Source organism: Arachis stenosperma, chromosome 5 (assembly GCF_014773155.1).
Source record: "Arachis stenosperma cultivar V10309 chromosome 5, arast.V10309.gnm1.PFL2, whole genome shotgun sequence".
In the NCBI taxonomy this organism is placed as follows: domain Eukaryota; kingdom Viridiplantae; phylum Streptophyta; class Magnoliopsida; order Fabales; family Fabaceae; genus Arachis; species Arachis stenosperma.
The window spans coordinates 107,944,266-107,962,566 of NC_080381.1; positions in this window are offsets into that span (position 1 = coordinate 107,944,266).

An 18,301-nucleotide genomic window follows, 5' to 3' on the forward strand; every position below is an offset into this window, starting at 1 on the left:
TTTTGGAGCTACAGAAGCCCAATTGGCGCGCTCTCAACGGCGTTGGAAAGTAGACATCCTGGGCTTTCCAGCAATGTATAATAGTCCATACTTTGCCCGAGATTTGATGGCCCAAACCGGCGTTGCAAATCAGCTTCAGAATTCCCAGCGTTTAACGCTGGAACTGGCATAAAATTGGAGTTAAACGCCCAAACTGGCATAAAAGCTGGCGTTTAACTCCAGGAAGAGTCTCTACACGAAAATGCTTCAATGCTCAGCCCAAGCACACACCAAGTGGGCCCGAAAGTGGATTTTTCTGTCATTTACTCATTTCTGTAAACCCTAGATCACTAGTTCACTATTAATAGGATCTTTTGACATTGTATCTGTACCTCATGACACTTTACACGTTTCTCATTGTATCTTCTACAGCATGAGTCTCTAAACCCCATGGTTGGGGGTGAGGAGCTCTGCTGTGTCTTGATGGATTAATGCAATTACTACTGTTTCTTATTCAATCATGCTTGCTTCCGTTCTAAGATATCACTTGTTCTTAACCCGGATGAATGTGATGATCCGTGACACTCATCATATTCTCAACTATGAACGCGTGCCTGACAACCACCTCCGTTCTATCTTAGATTGAGTAGATATCTCTTGGATTCCTTAATCAGAATCTTCGTGGTATAAGCTAGAATTGATGGCGGCATTCAAGAGAATCCGGAAGGTCTAAACCTTGTCTGTGGTATTCTGAGTAGGATTCAATGATTGAATGACTGTGACGAGCTTCAAACTCGCGATTGTGGGGCGTTAGTGACAGACGCAAAAGAATCAATGGATTCTATTCCGACATGATCGAGAACCGACAGCTGGATAGCCGTGCCGTGACAGGGTGCGTTGAACATTTCCACTGAGAGGATGGGAGGTAGCCATTGACAACGGTGAAACCCTACATACAGCTTGCCATGGAAGGAGCCTTGCGTGTTTGAAGAAGAAGACAGTAGGAAAGCAGAGGTTCAGAGGATAGAGCATCTCCAAAACCTCAACCTATTCCCCATCACTGCAATTCAAGTACTTGTTTTATGTTCTTTTGCTTTTTACAATCAATCCTGATAATCTTTGATATCCTGACTAAGAGTTACAAGGTAACCAAAGCTTGCTTCAAGCCGACAATCTCCGTGGGATCGACCCTTACTCACGTAAGGTATTACTTGGACGACCCAGTGCACTTGCTGGTTAGTTGTGCGGGATTGCAAAGTGTGATTGCAATTTCGTGCACCACCAGGTATTCGCAGCACAGGGCATTGAGCTACCACCTCTTCCTGACTCTTCGGCATCCGATGGGAGGAGCATGTGGAGGAGCCGGCTCAGCAGGAGGCACCCTCACAGACACCGGCTCAGCAGGAGACACAGCAGCCTTCCGATGAGCCAATGACCCAGCCTGAGCCTCAGTTGCAGCCAGATGCAACCGTTGACCCGCTGGTGCACGAAATCTTAATCCCAATTATCAAAATCAAAATTTCTTATGATCTCGTACCACTAACCAGCAAGTGCACTGGGTCGTCCAAGTAATACCTTACGTGAGTAAGGTTCGATCCCACGGAGATTATTGGTTTGAAGCAAGCTATGTTTATTTTATTAATCTTAGTCAGGATGCCAATAAGGTTATTTGGATTTAATTGTAAGAAGTAAAAGTATTTGGAATAAGTAATTATTACTTTATTAATGAAGAATATGTTGGGGTTTTGGAGATGCTTTGTCCTCTGAACTTCAACTTTTCCTTGAAATTCTTTTCCACATGCAAGACTCCTTCCATGGAAAGCTGTATGTAGGGTGTCACTATTGTCAGTGGCTACCTCCCATCCTCTCAGTGAAAATGGTCCAGATGCTCTGTCACAGCACGGCTAATCAGCTGTTGGTTCTCGATCATGTTGGAATAGGACCCATTGATCCTTTTGCGTTTGTCATCACGCCCAGCAATCGCGAGTTTGAAGCTCGTCACAGCCATCCAATCCTTGAATCCTACTCGGAATACCACAGACAAGGTTTAGACTTTCCGGATCCTCAAGAGTGGCCGCCATCAATTCAAGCTTATACCACGAAGATTCTGATTAAGGAATCTAAGAGAAGCTCATTCAATCTGATGTAGAACGGAGGTGGTTGTCAGGCACACGTTCATGGATCTGAGGAAGGTGATGAGTGTCACGGATCATCACCTTCTTCATGTTTAAGCGCGAATGAACATCTTAGATAGGAACAAGCGTGTTTGAATGGAAAAACAAAAGTAATTGTATTAATTCATCGAGACGCTGCAGAGCTCCTCACCCCCAACAATGGAGTTTAGAGACTCATGCCGTCAAAGAGTATGTAATTCAGATCTGAAAATGTCATGAGGTACAGAGTTAATCTCTGAAAGTTGTTTAAATAGTAAACTAGTAACCTAGGTTTACAGAAAATGAGTAAACTATGATAGATGGTGTAGAAATCCACTTCTGGGGCCCACTTGGTGTGTGCTGGGGCTGAGACTTAAGCTTCTCACGTGCCTGGGGCTGTTTTGGGCGTTCAACGCCAGGTTGTAACCTGTTTCTGGCGTTGAACTCCAGCTTGTAACCTGTTTCTGGCGCTGGATGCCAGACAGCAGCATGATACTGGTGTTGAACTCCAGTTTACATCGTCTATCTTTGCGCAAAGTATTGACTATTATATATTGCTGGAAATTCCTGGATGTCTACTTTTCAACGCCATTGAGGGCGCGCCAATTGGACTCCTGTAGCTCCAGAAAATCCATTTCGAGTGCAGGGAGGTCAGAATCCAATAGCATCAGCAGTCCTTTTTCAGCCTAACTCTTATTTCTGCTCAGCTCCCTCAATTTCAGCCAGAAAATGCCTGAAATCACAGTAAAACACACAAACTCATAGTAAAGTCCAGAAATATGATTTTTGCCTAAAAACTAATAATATTCTACTAAAAACTAATTAAAACATACTAAAATCTACATGAAATTACCCCCAAAAAGTGTATAAAATATCCGCTCATCACAACACCAAACTTAAACTGTTGCTTGTCCTCAAGCAACTAGATAAATAAAATAGGATGAAAAGAAATTAAGAAGTAATAATATTTCAGAGTTTTTAAGTGGGGCTCAGATTCTTATTAGATGAGCGGGGCTTGTAGCTTTTTGTTTCTGAACAGTTTTGGCATCTCCCTTTATCCTTTGAAATTCAGAATGATTGGCATCCATAGGAACTCAGAATTCAGATAGTATTATTAATTCTCCTAGTGTAGTATGTTGATTCTTGAACACAGTTACTTTATGAGTCTTGGCCGTGGCCCTAAGCACTTTGTTTTCCAGTATTACCACCGGATACATAAGTGCCACAGACACATGACTGGGTGAACCTTTTTCAGATTGTGACTCAGCTTTGCTAAAGTCCCCAGTTAGAGGTGTCCAGAGCTCTTAAGCACACTCTTTAACCACTCAGTCTCAAGTTTTTCACTTGGACCTGCATGCCACAAGCATATGGTTAGGGACAGCTTGATTTAGTCGCTTAGGCCTGGAACTATTTCCTTGGGCCCTCCTATCCACTGATGCTCAAAGCCTTGGATCCTTTTCACCCTTGTCTTTTGGTTTTAAGGGCTGTTGGCTTTTATTCCTTTTCTTGATCCAATGAAATATTGTTTTTTTTTCATTGCTTTTTCTTGCTTCAAGAATCAAATTCATGATTTTTCAGATCATCAATAATATTTTTTGTGTTTCTCATTCTTTCAGGAGCCAATATTCATAAAATTCAAGATAAAAATTATGCACTGTTCAAGCATTCATTCAGAAAACAAAAAGTATTGCCACCACATATAGTTAATTATAATTTTTATTATTAAGAACTCGAAAAAATAAATTACTTCTTTATTCTAATTATCTACTATTTTATTGATGTCTGATGATGATGAAAAAAAAATAAATTATAACTTAATTGGGAATAAAACCAGAATAGATATACTAATTACTACTACTACTATATATATCTCCTAAGGTAAATTTCTATAATAACACTATCACAGAGTTAAACGCCCATTTTCCACCCAATCCTGGCGTTCAAACGCAAAAGGGGAACTAGACACCTGAGAGTGCTGATAGTAACCCCTCTAAAAAGATTTCTCCAACCACCTCTATAAGGAATAAACCTGCAGCAACTAAGGTTGAAGAATATAAAGCCAAGATGCCTTATCCACAGAAACTCCGCCAAGCGGAACAGGATAAGCAATTTGCCCGCTTTGCAGACTATCTGAGGACTCTTGAAATAAAGATTCCGTTTGCAGAGGCACTTGAGCAAATACCTTCTTATGCTAAGTTCATGAAAGAGATCTTAAGCCATAAGAAGGATTGGAGAGAAACTGAAAAAGTGTTTCTCACTGAAGAATGCAGTGCAGTCATTCTGAAAAGCTTACCAGAAAAGCTTCAAGATCCAGGAAGCTTTATGATACCATGCACATTAGAAGGTGCTTGCACCAAGATAGCCCTGTGTGATTTGGGAGCAAGTATCAATCTAATACCTGCATCCACTATCAGAAAGCTTGGGTTGACTGAAGAAGTCAAACCAACCTGGATATGCCTCCAACTTGCTGATGGCTCCATTAAATATCCATCAGGCATAATTGAGGACATGATTGTCAAGGTTGGGCCATTTGCCTTTCCAACTGACTTTGTAGTGCTGAAAATGGAGGAGCACAAGAGTGCAACTCTCGTTCTAGGAAGACCATTCCTAACAACTGGACAAACTCTCATTGATGTACAAAAAGGGGAAGTAACCCTAAGAGTCAATGAGGATGAGTTCAAGTTGAATGCTGTAAAAGCCATGCAGCATCCAGACACACCAAATGACTGCATGGGCGCTGACATTATTGACTCTTTGGTGGAAGAGATCAATATGACTGAAAGTTTAGAATCAGAGCTTGAGGACATCTTCAGGGATGCTCAGCCTGATCAGGAAGAACCAGAAGAAACAAAAGAAATTTTGAAAATTCCTCAGGAGGAGGATAAGCCTCCAAAACCTGAACTCAACCCACTACCACCATCCCTGAAGTATTGGTGCACGAAATTGCAATCACACTTTTGCAACCCCGCACAACTAACCAGCAAGTGCACTGGGTCGTCCAAGTAATACCTTACGTGAGTAAGGGTCGATCCCACGGAGATTGTCGGCTTGAAGCAAGCTATGGTTATCTTGTAAATCTTAGTCAGGATATCAGAAATTATCAGGGTTGATTGTGAAAAGCAAAAGAACATGAAATAAGTACTTGTTATGCAGTAATGGAGAATAGGTTGAGGTTTTGGAGATGCTCCATCTTCTGAATCTCTGCTTTCCTACTGTCTTCTTCATCAATCACGCAAGGCTCCTTCCATGGCAAGCTGTATGTAGGGTTTCACCGTTGTCAATGGCTACCTCCCATCCTCTCAGTGGAAATGTTCAACGCACCCTGTCACGGCACGGCTATCCATCTGTCGGTTCTCAATCAGGCCGGAATAGAATCAAATGATTCTTTTGTGTCTGTCACTAACGCCCGGCCCTCAGGAGTTTGAAGTTCGTCACAGTCATTCAATCATTGAATCCTACTCAGAATACCACAGACAAGGTTTAGACCTTCCAGATTCTCTTGAATGCCGCCATCAATTCTAGCTTATACCACGAAGATTCTGATTAAAGAATCCAAGAGATATCTACTCAATCTAAAGTAGAACGGAGGTGGTTGTCAGGCACGCGTTCATAGTTGAGAATATGATGAGTGTCACGGGTCATCACATTCATCCGGGTTAAGAGCAAGTGATATCTTAGAACGAAAGCAAGCATGATTGAATAAGAAACAGTAGTAATTGCATTAATCCATCAAGACACAGCAGAGCTCCTCACCCCCAACCATGGGGTTTAGAGACTCATGCTGTAAGAAGTACACAAAGAAACGTGTAAAGTGTCATGAGGTACAGATACAATGTCAAAAGATCCTATTAATAGTGAACTAGTAACCTAGGGTATACAGGAATGAGTAAATGACGTAAAAATCCACTTCTGGGTCCACTTAGTGTGTGCTTGGGCTGAGCATTGAAGCTTTCATGTGTAGAGACCTTTTCTGGAGTTAAACGCCAGCTTTCATGCCAGTTTGGGCGTTTAACTCCAACTTTTGTGCCAGTTCCAGCGTTAAACGCTGGAAATTCTGAGGCTGATTTGCAACGCCGGTTTGGGCCATCAAACCTCGGACAAAGTATGGACTATTATACATTGCTGGAAAGCCCAGAATGTCTAATTTCCAACGCCGTTGAGAGCGCGCCAATCGGGCTTCTGTAGCTCCAGAAAATCCACTTCAAGTGCAGGGAGGTCAGAATCCAACAACATCTGCAGTCCTTTTCAGCCTCTAAATCAGATTTTTGCTCAGATCCCTCAATTTCAGCCAGAAAATACCTGAAATCACAGAAAAATACACAAACTCATAGTAAAGTCCAGAAAAGTGAATTTTAACTAAAAACTAATAAAAATATACTAAAAAATAACTAAATCATACTAAAAACATACTAAAAACAATGCCAAAAAGCGTATAAATTATCCGCTCATCACAACACCAAACTTAAATTGTTGCTTGTCCCCAAGCAACTGAAAATCAAAATAGAATAAAAAGAAGAGAATATACTATAGACTCCAAAATATCAAAGAAACATAGTTCCAATTAGATGAGCGGGACCAGTAGCTTTTTGCTTCCGAACAGTTTTGGCATCTCACTTTATCCTTTGAAGTTCAGAATGATTGGCATCTTTAGGAACTCAGAACTCAGATAGTGTTATTGATTCTCCTAGTTAAGTATAATGATTCTTGAACATAGCTAGTGTATGAGTCTTGGCTGTGGCCCAAAGCACTCTGTCTTCCAGTATTACCACCGGATACATACATGCCACAGACACATAATTGGGTGAACCTTTTCAGATTGTGACCCAGCTTTGCTAGAGTCCCCAATTAGAGGTGTCCAGGGTTCTTAAGCACACTCTTTTTGCCTTGGTTCACAACTTTATTTCTTTCTTTTTTTTTCTTTTTTTTTTCGAAATTTTTTTTTTTGTATTCACTGCTTTTTTCTAGCTTCAAGAATCAATCTGATGATTTTTTAGATCCTCAATAACAAAAAGTATTGTCACCACATCAAACTAATTCAACTAGTTTCAAGGATAAATTCGAAATCCTTTACTTCTTGTTCTTTTGTGATTAAAGCATTTTTCATTTAAGAGAGGTGATGGATTCATAGGACATTCATAGCTTTAAGACATGAATTCTAAATTTTATTAATTATGAATTAAGAACAAGACTCAAAAATAGATATAAGATGAGACTAAAAATAGAAAACAAAAATTTAAATAGGCTCCTAATGATAGAGGTTTTTCACAGAGTTAGGACTCAACAACCTTGATTTTGAGAAGTGGATGCTCCCTCAAATTGAGGGGAGAACTTTTGGCGTTTCAGTTCTTGAAGTTCACGCCCATGCTTTTCTTGTTCCTTCAGCAATTTGCAGAGCATGCAGTTCTGATTCTGCTGTTCTTCCTTAAGTTGCTCCATAGTCTCTTGCAACTTGGTGATAGATGCTTCTAGGCTGGCCTAGTAGCCAATTTCAGGAAATTCAGGGAGGAACTCCTGCGCCCTCCTTTTGATAGAGTTGTCTTGCATTTGTCCTTCCATTGACTTCTTGGTGATTGGATGTTCAATGGGTATGAATTCGTCTACTCCCATCTTTACCCCAGCCTCTTTACAAAGCAAGGAGATCAAGCTTGGGTAAGCCAGTTTGGCTTCAGTGGAATTTTTATTTGCAATTGTGTAGATCTCACAAGCAATCACATGATGAACCTCCACTTCTTTTCCAAGCATAATGCAATGAATCATCACTGCTCTCTTGATAGTGACCTCAGAACGGTTGCTAGTGGGCAATATGGAACGCCCAATAAAGTCTAGCCAACCTCTTGCAATTGGTTTGAGGTCTCCCCTCTTGAGTTAGTTTGGGACACCCTTTGAATTGGTTATCCACTTAGTTCCAGGGAGGCATATGTCCTCTAGAACTTGATCTAACCCTTTATCTGCTCTTACCATTCTCCTATTAAAGGATTCAGGATCATCTTGCAGTTGAGACAATTTGAAGATTTCTCTTATTTTGTCCAGATGGAAGTACATAACTTTCCCTCTGACTATGGTTCTGTAAGTATGGTAAGCGGTTCCAGTCATTCTCTGCTTATCTGTTAGCCACAGATTTGAGTAGAATTCCTGAACCATATTCCTTCCAACCTTTATCTCAGGATTGGTTAGAACTTTCCATCCTCTGTTTCGGATTTGCTCTTGGATCCCCGGATATTCATCTTCTTTCAGATCAAATTTTACTTCCGGGATCACTGACCTTAGACCCATTATTTTGTGATAATGGTCTTCATGTTCTTTGGTTAAGAACTTCTCTTGATTCCAAAGATTCTTTGGATTATTCTCTTTCTTTCCTCTTAAATTGGTTTGTTTTCCCTTAGGAGCCATGATCTTGATGAATCTTGGCTTTAGTAATCACGGAAAAGCACACCAAACTTAGAGGTTTGCTTGTCCTCAAGCAAAAGAAAGGAAGGAGGAGAGAGAGGAAGAGAGCAAATTCGAATGGTATCGGGGAATGGTGAGGCCGAACGTGTTTTTATAAAGGGGGGAAGGAGATTTCGAAAGAAATTGAAAGGAGATTTGAGAAGATATGGAGAGAGTTTGAGATAAGTTTTTGAACAAGATTTGGGATTGATTTGAGAGAGATTTGAAGAATGATTTTAATTTTTTTGAGGATTTGAAAGTGAATGATGAAAGGTTGAGATGGGTTCATGTGGAAAGGTATGGGTAAGAAAAGGAAAGTTTGGAAAAAATTTTATTGGAAAACAAAATCTTGGTCCCCCACCTTTCTGGCGTTAAACGCCCAGAATGGCATCCATTATGGCGTTTAACGCCCATTTGTTGCCCATTGTGGGCGTTTAACGCCCAGCCAGGTGCCCTGGCTGGCGTTAAACGCCAGAATTCCCTTTATCACTGGGCGTTTTGCTAAACACCCAGGATGCTGCACGCCTGGCGTTAAACGCCCAGAATGGTGCCCATTCTGGCGTTTAACGCCCAAAATGCCCCTTACTGGCGTTTTTTCGCCAGTAAGCTCTTTTTCTCTGCTTTTTGCGCTGAATCCTTCTGTAACTTTGTGAATTCCTTCATTTTTGATACTTGCCTTTGTAAAAACAAAACATATAACCTGCTAATGACTGGGTTGCCTCCCAGCAAGCGCTTCTTTACTGTCTTTAGCTGGACCTTTACTGAGATTCACTCAAGTCTCAGTTTTGAGCATTCCTGCTCAAAATTGCCTTCAAGATAATGCTTGATTCTTTGCCCATTAACAATGAACTTTTTGTCAGAATCAATATCCTGAAGTTCAACATATCCATATGGTGACACTCCTGTAATCACATACGGACCCCTCCACCGGGATTTAAGTTTTCCTGGAAACAATTTGAGCCTAGAGTTGAAGAGCAGAACTTTTTGTCCTGGCTCAAAGACTCTGGTTGACAACTTCTTGTCATGCCACTTCTTTGCCTTTTCCTTATAAATTTTTGCATTTTCAAAGGCATTGAGTCTGAACTCCTCTAGCTCATTTAACTGGAGCAATCTTTTTTCACCAGCTAACTGAGCATCCATATTTAGGAATCTGGTTGCCCAGTAGGCTTTATGTTCCAATTCCACGGGCAGATGACAGGCCTTCCCATACACCAGTTGGTATGGAGAGGTTCCTATAGGAGTCTTGAATGCTGTTCTGTATGCCACAGAGCATCATCCAAACTCTTGCCCAATCCTTTCTTCGGGCTATCACAGTCCGTTCTAGGATTCTTTTTAGTTCTCTGTTAGAGACTTCAGCTTGCCCATTTGTCTGTGGATGATACGGAGTTGCCACTTTGTGGCTAATTCCATATCTGACCATAGCAGAGTATAACTGTCTATTGCAGAAATGAGTGCCCCCGTCACTGATTAGTACTCTAGGAACACCAAACCTGCTGAAGATGTGTTTCTGGAGGAATTTCAGCACGGTCTTGGTATCATTAGTGGGTGTAGCAATTGCTTCTACCCACTTAGATACATAGTCCACTGCCACCAGAATGTAAGTGTTTGAGTATGATGGTGGGAATGGACCCATGAAGTCAATTCCCCATACATCAAACAATTCTATCTCTAATATCCCTTGTTGAGGCATGGCATATCCGTGAGGCAAGTTACCAGCTCTTTGGCAACTGTCACAGTTACGCACAACTCTCGGGAATCTTTATAGAGAGTAGGCCAGTAGAAGCCACATTGGAGGACTTTAGTGGCTGTTCGCTCACTTCCAAAATGTCCTCCATACTGTGATCCATGGCAATGCCATAGGATCCTTTGTGCTTTTCTCTGGGTACACATCTGCGGATTACTCCGTCTGCACATCTCTTAAAGAGATATGGCTCATCCCATAGGTAGTACTTGGCATCTGAAATTAATTTCTTCTTTGCACTCTGCTGTACTCCTGGGGTATGAACCTCACAGCTTTATAGTTTGCAATATCTGAAAACCATGGAGCTTCCTGAATGGCAAATAGTTGCTCATCTGGGAAAGTCTCAGAGATCTCAGTAGAAGGGAGGGACGTCCCAGCTACTGGTTCTATTCGGGACAGATGATCAGCTACTTGGTTCTCTGTCCCTTTTCTGTCTCTTATTTCTATATCAAACTCTTGCAGAAGCAACACCCATCTTATAAGCCTGGGTTTTGAATCCTGCTTTGTGAGTAAGTATTTAAGAGCAGCATGGTCAGTGTACACAATCACCTTTGATCCCAGTAGATAAGATCTAAACTTGTCAATGGCATAGACCACTGCAAGTAATTCTTTCTCTGTGGTTGTGTAATTCTTCTGTGCATCATTTAGAACACGGCTGGCATAATAAATGACGTGCAGAAGCTTGTTATGCCTCTGTCCCAACACTGCACCAATGGCATGGTCACTGGCATCACACATTAATTCAAATGGCAATGTCCAATCTGGTGCAGAGATGACTGGTGCTGTAACCAGCTTAGCTTTCAGGGTCTCAAACGCCTGCTGACAATGTGTGTCAAACACAAATGGCGTATCAGCAGCTAGCAGGTTACTCAAAGGTTTTGCAATTTTCGAAAAATCCTTTATGAACCTTCTGTAGAATCCTGCATGCCCCAGAAAGCTTCTGATTGCCTTAACATTGGCAGGTGGTGGTAATTTTTCAATTACCTCTACCTTTGCCTTATCCACCTCTATTCCCTGCTTGAAATTTGTGCCCAAGGACAATTCCTTCAGTCACCATAAAGTGACATTTCTCCCAGTTTAAAACTAGGTTAGTCTCTTGGCACTTTTTCAGGACAAGTGCTAGGTGATTAAGACAGGAGCTGAATGAGTCTCCATATACTGAGAAATCATCCATGAAGACTTCCAGGAATTTCTCCACCATATCAGAGAAGATGGATAACATGCATCTCTGAAAGGTTGCAGGAGCATTACACAGACCAAAAGGCATCTCCTGTAGGCAAACACGCCAGAAGGGCAAGTAAATGCTGTTTTCTCTTGGTCTGAGGATCTACTGCAATTTGGTTGTAACCTGAATAGCCATCCAAAAAGCAGTAATAATCATGACCAGCTAGTCTTTCTAGCATTTGGTCTATGAATGGCAAAGGAAAATGATCCTCTCTGGTGGCTGTATTGAGCCTTCTGTAGTCAATACACATACGCCACCCTGTGACTATTCTTGTAGGAACCAGTTCATTTTTTCATATGAACCACTGTCATGCCTCCCTTTTTGGGGACAACTTGGACAGGGCTCACCCAGGGGCTATCAGAAATAGGATAAATAATCCCAGCCTCTAGTAATTTAGTGACCTCTTTCTGCACCACCTCCTTCATGGCTGGATTTAGCCTCCTCTGTGGTTGAACCACTGGTTTGGCATTATCCTCCAACAGGATCTTGTGCATGTATCTAGCTGGGCTAATGCCCTTAAGATCACTTATGGACCACCAAGAGCGTTTGTGTGTCCTTAGCACTTGAATCAGTGCTTCCTCTTCCTGTGGATTCAAAGCAGAGCTTATAATCATTGGAAAAGTGTCGCCCTCTCCCAGAAATGCATACTTCAGGGATGGTGGTAGTGGTTTGAGTTCAGGTTTGGGAGGCTTATCCTCCTCCTGAGGAATTTTCGAAAATTCCTTTGTTTCCTGTGGTTCTTCTTGATCAGGCTGAGCATCCTTGAAGATGTCTTCAAGCTCTGATTCTAGGCTTTCAGTCATATTGATCTCTTCCACCAAAGAGTCAATAATGTCAGCGCCCATGCAGTCATTTGGTGTGTCTGGATGCTGCATAGCTTTCACAGCATTCAACTTGAACTCATCCTCATTGACTCTCAGGGTTACTTCCCCTTTTTGTAATCAATGAGAGTTCGCCAGTTGCTAGGAAAGGTCTTCCTAGAATGAGAGTTGCACTCTTGTGCTCCTCCATTTCCAGCACCACAAAGTCAGTTGGAAAGGCAAATGGCCCAACCTTGACAATCAATCCTTATGCCTGATGGATGTTTAATGGAGCCATCAGCAAGTTGGAGGCATAACCGGGTGGTTTGACTTCTCCAGTCAACCCAAGCTTTTGATAGTGGATGCAGGTATTAGATTGATGCTTGCTCCAAGATCACATAGGGCTGTCTTGGTGCAAGCACCTTCTAATGTGCATGGTATCATAAAGCTCCCTGGATCTTGAATCTTTTCTGGTAAGCTTTTCAGAATGACTACACTGCATTCTTCAGTGAGAAACACTTTTTCAGTTTCTCTCCAATCCTTCTTATGACTTAAGATCTCTTTCATGAACTTAGCATAAGAAGGTATTTGCTCAAGTGCCTCTGCAAACGGAATCATTATTTCAAGAGTCCTTAGATAATCTGCAAAGCGGGCAAATTGCTTATCCTGCTCCGCTTGGCGGAGTTTCTGAGGATAAGGCATCTTGGCTTTATATTCTTCAACCTTAGTTGCTGCAGGCTTATTCCTTATAGAAGTGGTTGAAGAAGCCTTTTTAGAGGGATTACTGTCAGCACTCTCAGGTGTCTGATCCTCCCTTGGCGTCTGAATGGCAGGAATGGGTGAAGTTTGGGCGTTAAACGCCAGCTTCTCTCCCTTTTCTGGCGTTTGAACGCCAGAACTGGGCAAGGAATGGGCGTTTAACGCCAGCTTTCCTTCCCTTTCTGGCGTTTGAACGCCAAAAGTATTCCTCTCTGGGCTCTTACTGTCCTCAGAGGGATTTTGGGTAGTGGCTTGGTTATCCTCTGTCAATTGTTCCTTATTTGACTTTTTGCTCTTTTGAGTGGTGTTGTTCAGTGTCTTCCCACTCCTCAGTTGAACTGCTTGACACTCTCCTGTTATTTGTTTAGATATCTGCTGTTTTGCTTGATTCAACTGCAGTTCTATGTTCTTGTTAGCAACTTTAGTTTCATGGAGCATCTCTTTAAATTCTGCTAACTGTTCTGTCATCAGGAGCAATTGTTGATTAAGCTCAATCATCTGTTCTTGAGGATTAGGATCAGTGACTACTGCCATGACTTCCTCTTTGGAGAGAACTCATTGCTAGAGTATAAATATTGGTTTCTAGCAACAGTGTCTATAAGCTCTTGAGCCTCTTCAATGTCTTCCTCATGTGTATAGATCCACCAGCTGAGTGGTCTAAAGACATCTGAGCTTTTTCTGTAAGCCATAGTAGAAGATGTCTAATGTACCCACTCTGAAAATATTTCAGAGGGGCATTTCTTAACATACCTCTATACCTCTCCCAGGCATTATAAAGGGATTCATTATCCTCTTGTTTAAAGCCTTGGATGTCCAGCCTTAGCGTGTCATCCTCTTTGGAGGGTAAAAATGATTCAGGAATTTGTTGATAACTGTTTCCATGTCTTTATGCTTGCTGTATGTTGGTTATTCAACCACCTTTTAGCTTGATCTTTTACAGCAAATGGAAATAGTAATAGTCTGTAGACATCCTGATCCACCTCTTTATCATGTACTGTGTCAGCAATTTGTAAGAACTGTGCCAGAAACTCAGTAGGTTCTTCCTGTGGAAGACCAGAATACTGGCAATTTTGCTGCACTATGATAATGAGTTGAGGATTTAGCTCAAAGCTGCTTGCTTTGATGGGAGGTGTACAGATGCTACTCCCATATGCAGCTGTAATGGGGTTGGCATATGACCCCAGAGTCCTTCTGGACTGATCAATCCCACTTAGGTCCATAATGGATAAAGGGAAATGATATGGATTGCAAATAGGTAAATTTTTTTTTTTTTTTTGAATTATCCGAAAAAGATAAAATAAAATAAAACAAAAGAAAAATAAAATAAAAATTCGAAAATTAAAAGAAAATAAGATCAAAGCAAATTGAAAACCGAATCAATTAGTTAATTGAAAAGATTTTGAGATTAGCAATTAGAAAGATATGATTGAGAAAAATTTTATGAAAAAGATTTGATTTTTGAAATGAAGAAAGAGAAAAACACAAAATGACACCAAACTTAAATTTTTAGAAAATCAAACACAATTTTCGAAAATTTTAACGGAAAAACACAAAGAGGACACCAAACTTAGAATTTTTACGGATCAAAAGGGACTAAAGACATGGAAATTCGAAAATTAGAAGAAAAACAAAAGCATGCAATTGACACCAAACTTAAAATATGAAACTAGACTCAACTAAAAGACTCTAAACCAACAAAAATAAAACAGTCCTAATCTAAGCAACAAGATAAGCCGTCAGTTGTCCAAACTCGAACAATCCCCGGCAACGGCGCCAAAAACTTGGTGCACGAAATTGCAATCACACTTTTGCAACCCCGCACAACTAACCAGCAAGTGCACTGGGTCGTCCAAGTAATACCTTACGTGAGTAAGGGTCGATCCCACGGAGATTGTCGGCTTGAAGCAAGCTATGGTATCTTGTAAATCTTAGTCAGGATATCAGAAATTATCAGGGTTGATTGTGAAAAGCAAAAGAACATGAAATAAGTACTGTTATGCAGTAATGGAGAATAGGTTGAGGTTTTGGAGATGCTCCATCTTCTGAATCTCTGCTTTCCTACTGTCTTCTTCATCAAACACGCAAGGCTCCTTCCATGGCAAGCTGTATGTAGGGTTTCACCGTTGTCAATGGCTACCTCCCATCCTCTCAGTGGAAATGTTCAACGCACCCTGTCATGGCACGGCTATCCATCTGTCAGTTCTCAATAAGGCCGGAATAGAATCCAATGATTCTTTTGCGTCTGTCACTAACGCCCCGCCCTCAAGAGTTTGAAGTTCGTCACAGTCATTCAATCATTGAATCCTACTCAGAATACCACAGACAAGGTTTAGACCTTCTGGATTCTCTTGAATGCCGCCATCAATTCTAGCTTATACACGAAGATTCTGATTAAAGAATCCAAGAGATATCTACTCAATCTAAAGTAGAACGGAGGTGGTGTCAGGCACGCGTTCATAGTTGAGAATATGATGAGTGTCACGGGTCATCACATCATCCGGGTTAAGAGCAAGTGATATCTTAGAACGGAAGCAAGCATGATTGAATAAGAAACAGTAGTAATTGCATTAATCCATCAAGACACAGCAGAGCTCCTCACCCCAACCATGGGATTTAGAGATCATGCTGTAAGAAGTACACAAAGAAACGTGTAAAGTGTCATGAGGTACATATACAATGTCAAAAGATCCTATTAATAGTGAACTAGTAACCTAGGGTATACAGGAATGAGTAAATGACGTAAAAATCCACTTCTGGGTCCACTTAGTGTGTGCTTGGGCTGAGCATTGAAGCTTTCATGTGTAGAGACGTTTTCTGGAGTTAAACGCCAGCTTTCATGCCAGTTTGGGCGTTTAACTCCAATTTTTGTGCCAGTTCCAGCGTTAAACGCTGGAAATTCTGAGGCTGATTTGCAACGCCGGTTTGGGCCATCAAACCTCGGACAAAGTATGGACTATATACATTGCTGGAAAGCCCAGAATGTCTACTTTCCAAACGCCGTTGAGAGCGCGCGAATGGGCTTCTGTAGCTCCAGAAAATCCACTTCGAGTGCAGGGAGGTCAGAATCCAACAGCATCTGCAGTCCTTTTCAGCCTCTAAATCAGATTTTTGCTCAGATCCCTCAATTTCAGCCAGAAAATACCTGAAATCACAGAAAAACACACAAACTCATAGTAAAGTCCAAAAAAGTGAATTTTAACTAAAAACTAATAAAAATATACTAAAAACTAACTAATTCATACTAAAAACATACTAAAAACAATGCCAAAAAGCGTATAAATTATCCGCTCATCAAGTATGCATTTCTGGGAGAAGGTGGCACTTTTCCAGTGATTATAAGCTCTGCTTTAAATCCACAGGAAGAGGAAGCACTGATTCAAGTGCTAAGGACACACAAGACAGCTCTTGGGTGGTCCATAAGTGATCTTAAGGGCATTAGCCCAGCAAGATGCATGCACAAGATCCTATTGGAGGATAATGCCAAACCAGTGGTCCAACCACAAAGGCGGCTAAATCCAGCCATGAAGGAGGTGGTGCAGAAAGAGGTCACTAAATTACTAGAGGCTGGGATTATTTATCCTATTCTGATAGCCCTGGGTGAGCCCTGTCCAAGTTGTCCCAAGAAGGGAGGCATGACAGTAGTTCATAATGAAAAAAATGAACTGGTTCCTACAAGAACAGTCACAGGGTGGCGCATGTGTATTGACTACAGAAGGCTCAATACCGCCACCAGAAAGGATCATTTTCCTTTGCCATTCATAGACCAAATGCTAGAAAGACTAGCTGGGCATGATTATTACTGCTTTTGGATGGCTATTCAGGCTACAACCAAATTGCAGTAGATCTCAGGACCAAGAGAAAACAGCATTCACTTGCCCTTCTGGCGTGTTTGCCTACAGGAGGATGCCATTTGGTCTGTGTAATGCTCCTGCCACCTTTCAGAGATGCATGCTATCCATCTTCTCTGATATGGTGGAGAAATTCTTGGAAGTTTTCATGGATGACTTCTCAGTATATGGAGATTCATTCAGCTCCTATCTTAACCACCTAGCACTGTCCTGAAAAGGTGCCAAGAGACTAACCTGGTTTAAACGGGAGAAATGTCACTTATGGTGACTGAAGGAATGTCTTGGGCACAAAATTTCAAGCAGGGGAATAGAGGTGGATAAGGCAAAGGTAGAAGTAATTGAAAAATTACCACCACCTGCCAATGTTAAGGCAATCAGAAGCTTTCTGGGGCATGCAGGATTCTACAGAAGGTTTATAAAGGATTTTTTGAAAATTGCAAAACCTCTGAGCAATTTGCTAGCTGCTGACACACCATTTGTGTTTGACACACAGTGTCTGCAGGCATTTGAGACCCTGAAAGCTAAGCTGGTCACAGCACCAGTCATCTCTGCACCAGACTCGACATTACCATTCGAATTAATGTGTGATGCCAGTGACCATGCCATTGGTGCAGTGTTGGGACAGAGGCATAACAAGCTTCTGCACGTCATTTATTATGCTAGCCGTGTTCTAAATGACGCACAGAAGAACTACACAACCACAGAAAAAGAGTTACTGACAGTGGTCTATGCCATTGACAAATTTAGATCCTATTTAGTAGGATCAAAAGTGGTTGTGTACACTGACCATGCTGCTCATAAGTACTTACTCACAAAGCAGGATTCAAAACCCAGGCTCATAAGGTGGGTATTGCTTCTGCAAGAGTTTGATATAGAGATAAGAGAAAGAAAAGGGACAGAAAACCAAGTAGCTGATCATCTGTCCCGACTAGAGCCAGTAGCTGGGGCGTCCCTCCCTTCTACTGAGATCTCTGAGACCTTCCCAGATGAGCAACTCTTGCCATTCAGGAAGCTCCATGGTTTGCAGATATGCAAATTATAAGATTTCTGATGCCAAGTACTACCTATGGGATGAGCCTTATCTCTTAAGAGATGTGCAGACGGAATAATCCGCAGATGTGTACCCAGAGAGGAAGCACAAAGAATCCTGTGGCATTGCCATGGATCACAATATGGAGGACACTTTGGAGGTGAGCGAACAGCAGCCAAGGTCCTCCAATGCGGATTCTACTGGCCTACTCTCTATAGAGATGCCCGAGAGTTTGTGCGTAACTGTGACAGTTGCCAAAGAGCTGGTAACTTGCCTCATGGTTATGCCATGCCTCAGCAAGGGATCTTAGAGATTGAATTGTTTGATGTATGGGGAATTG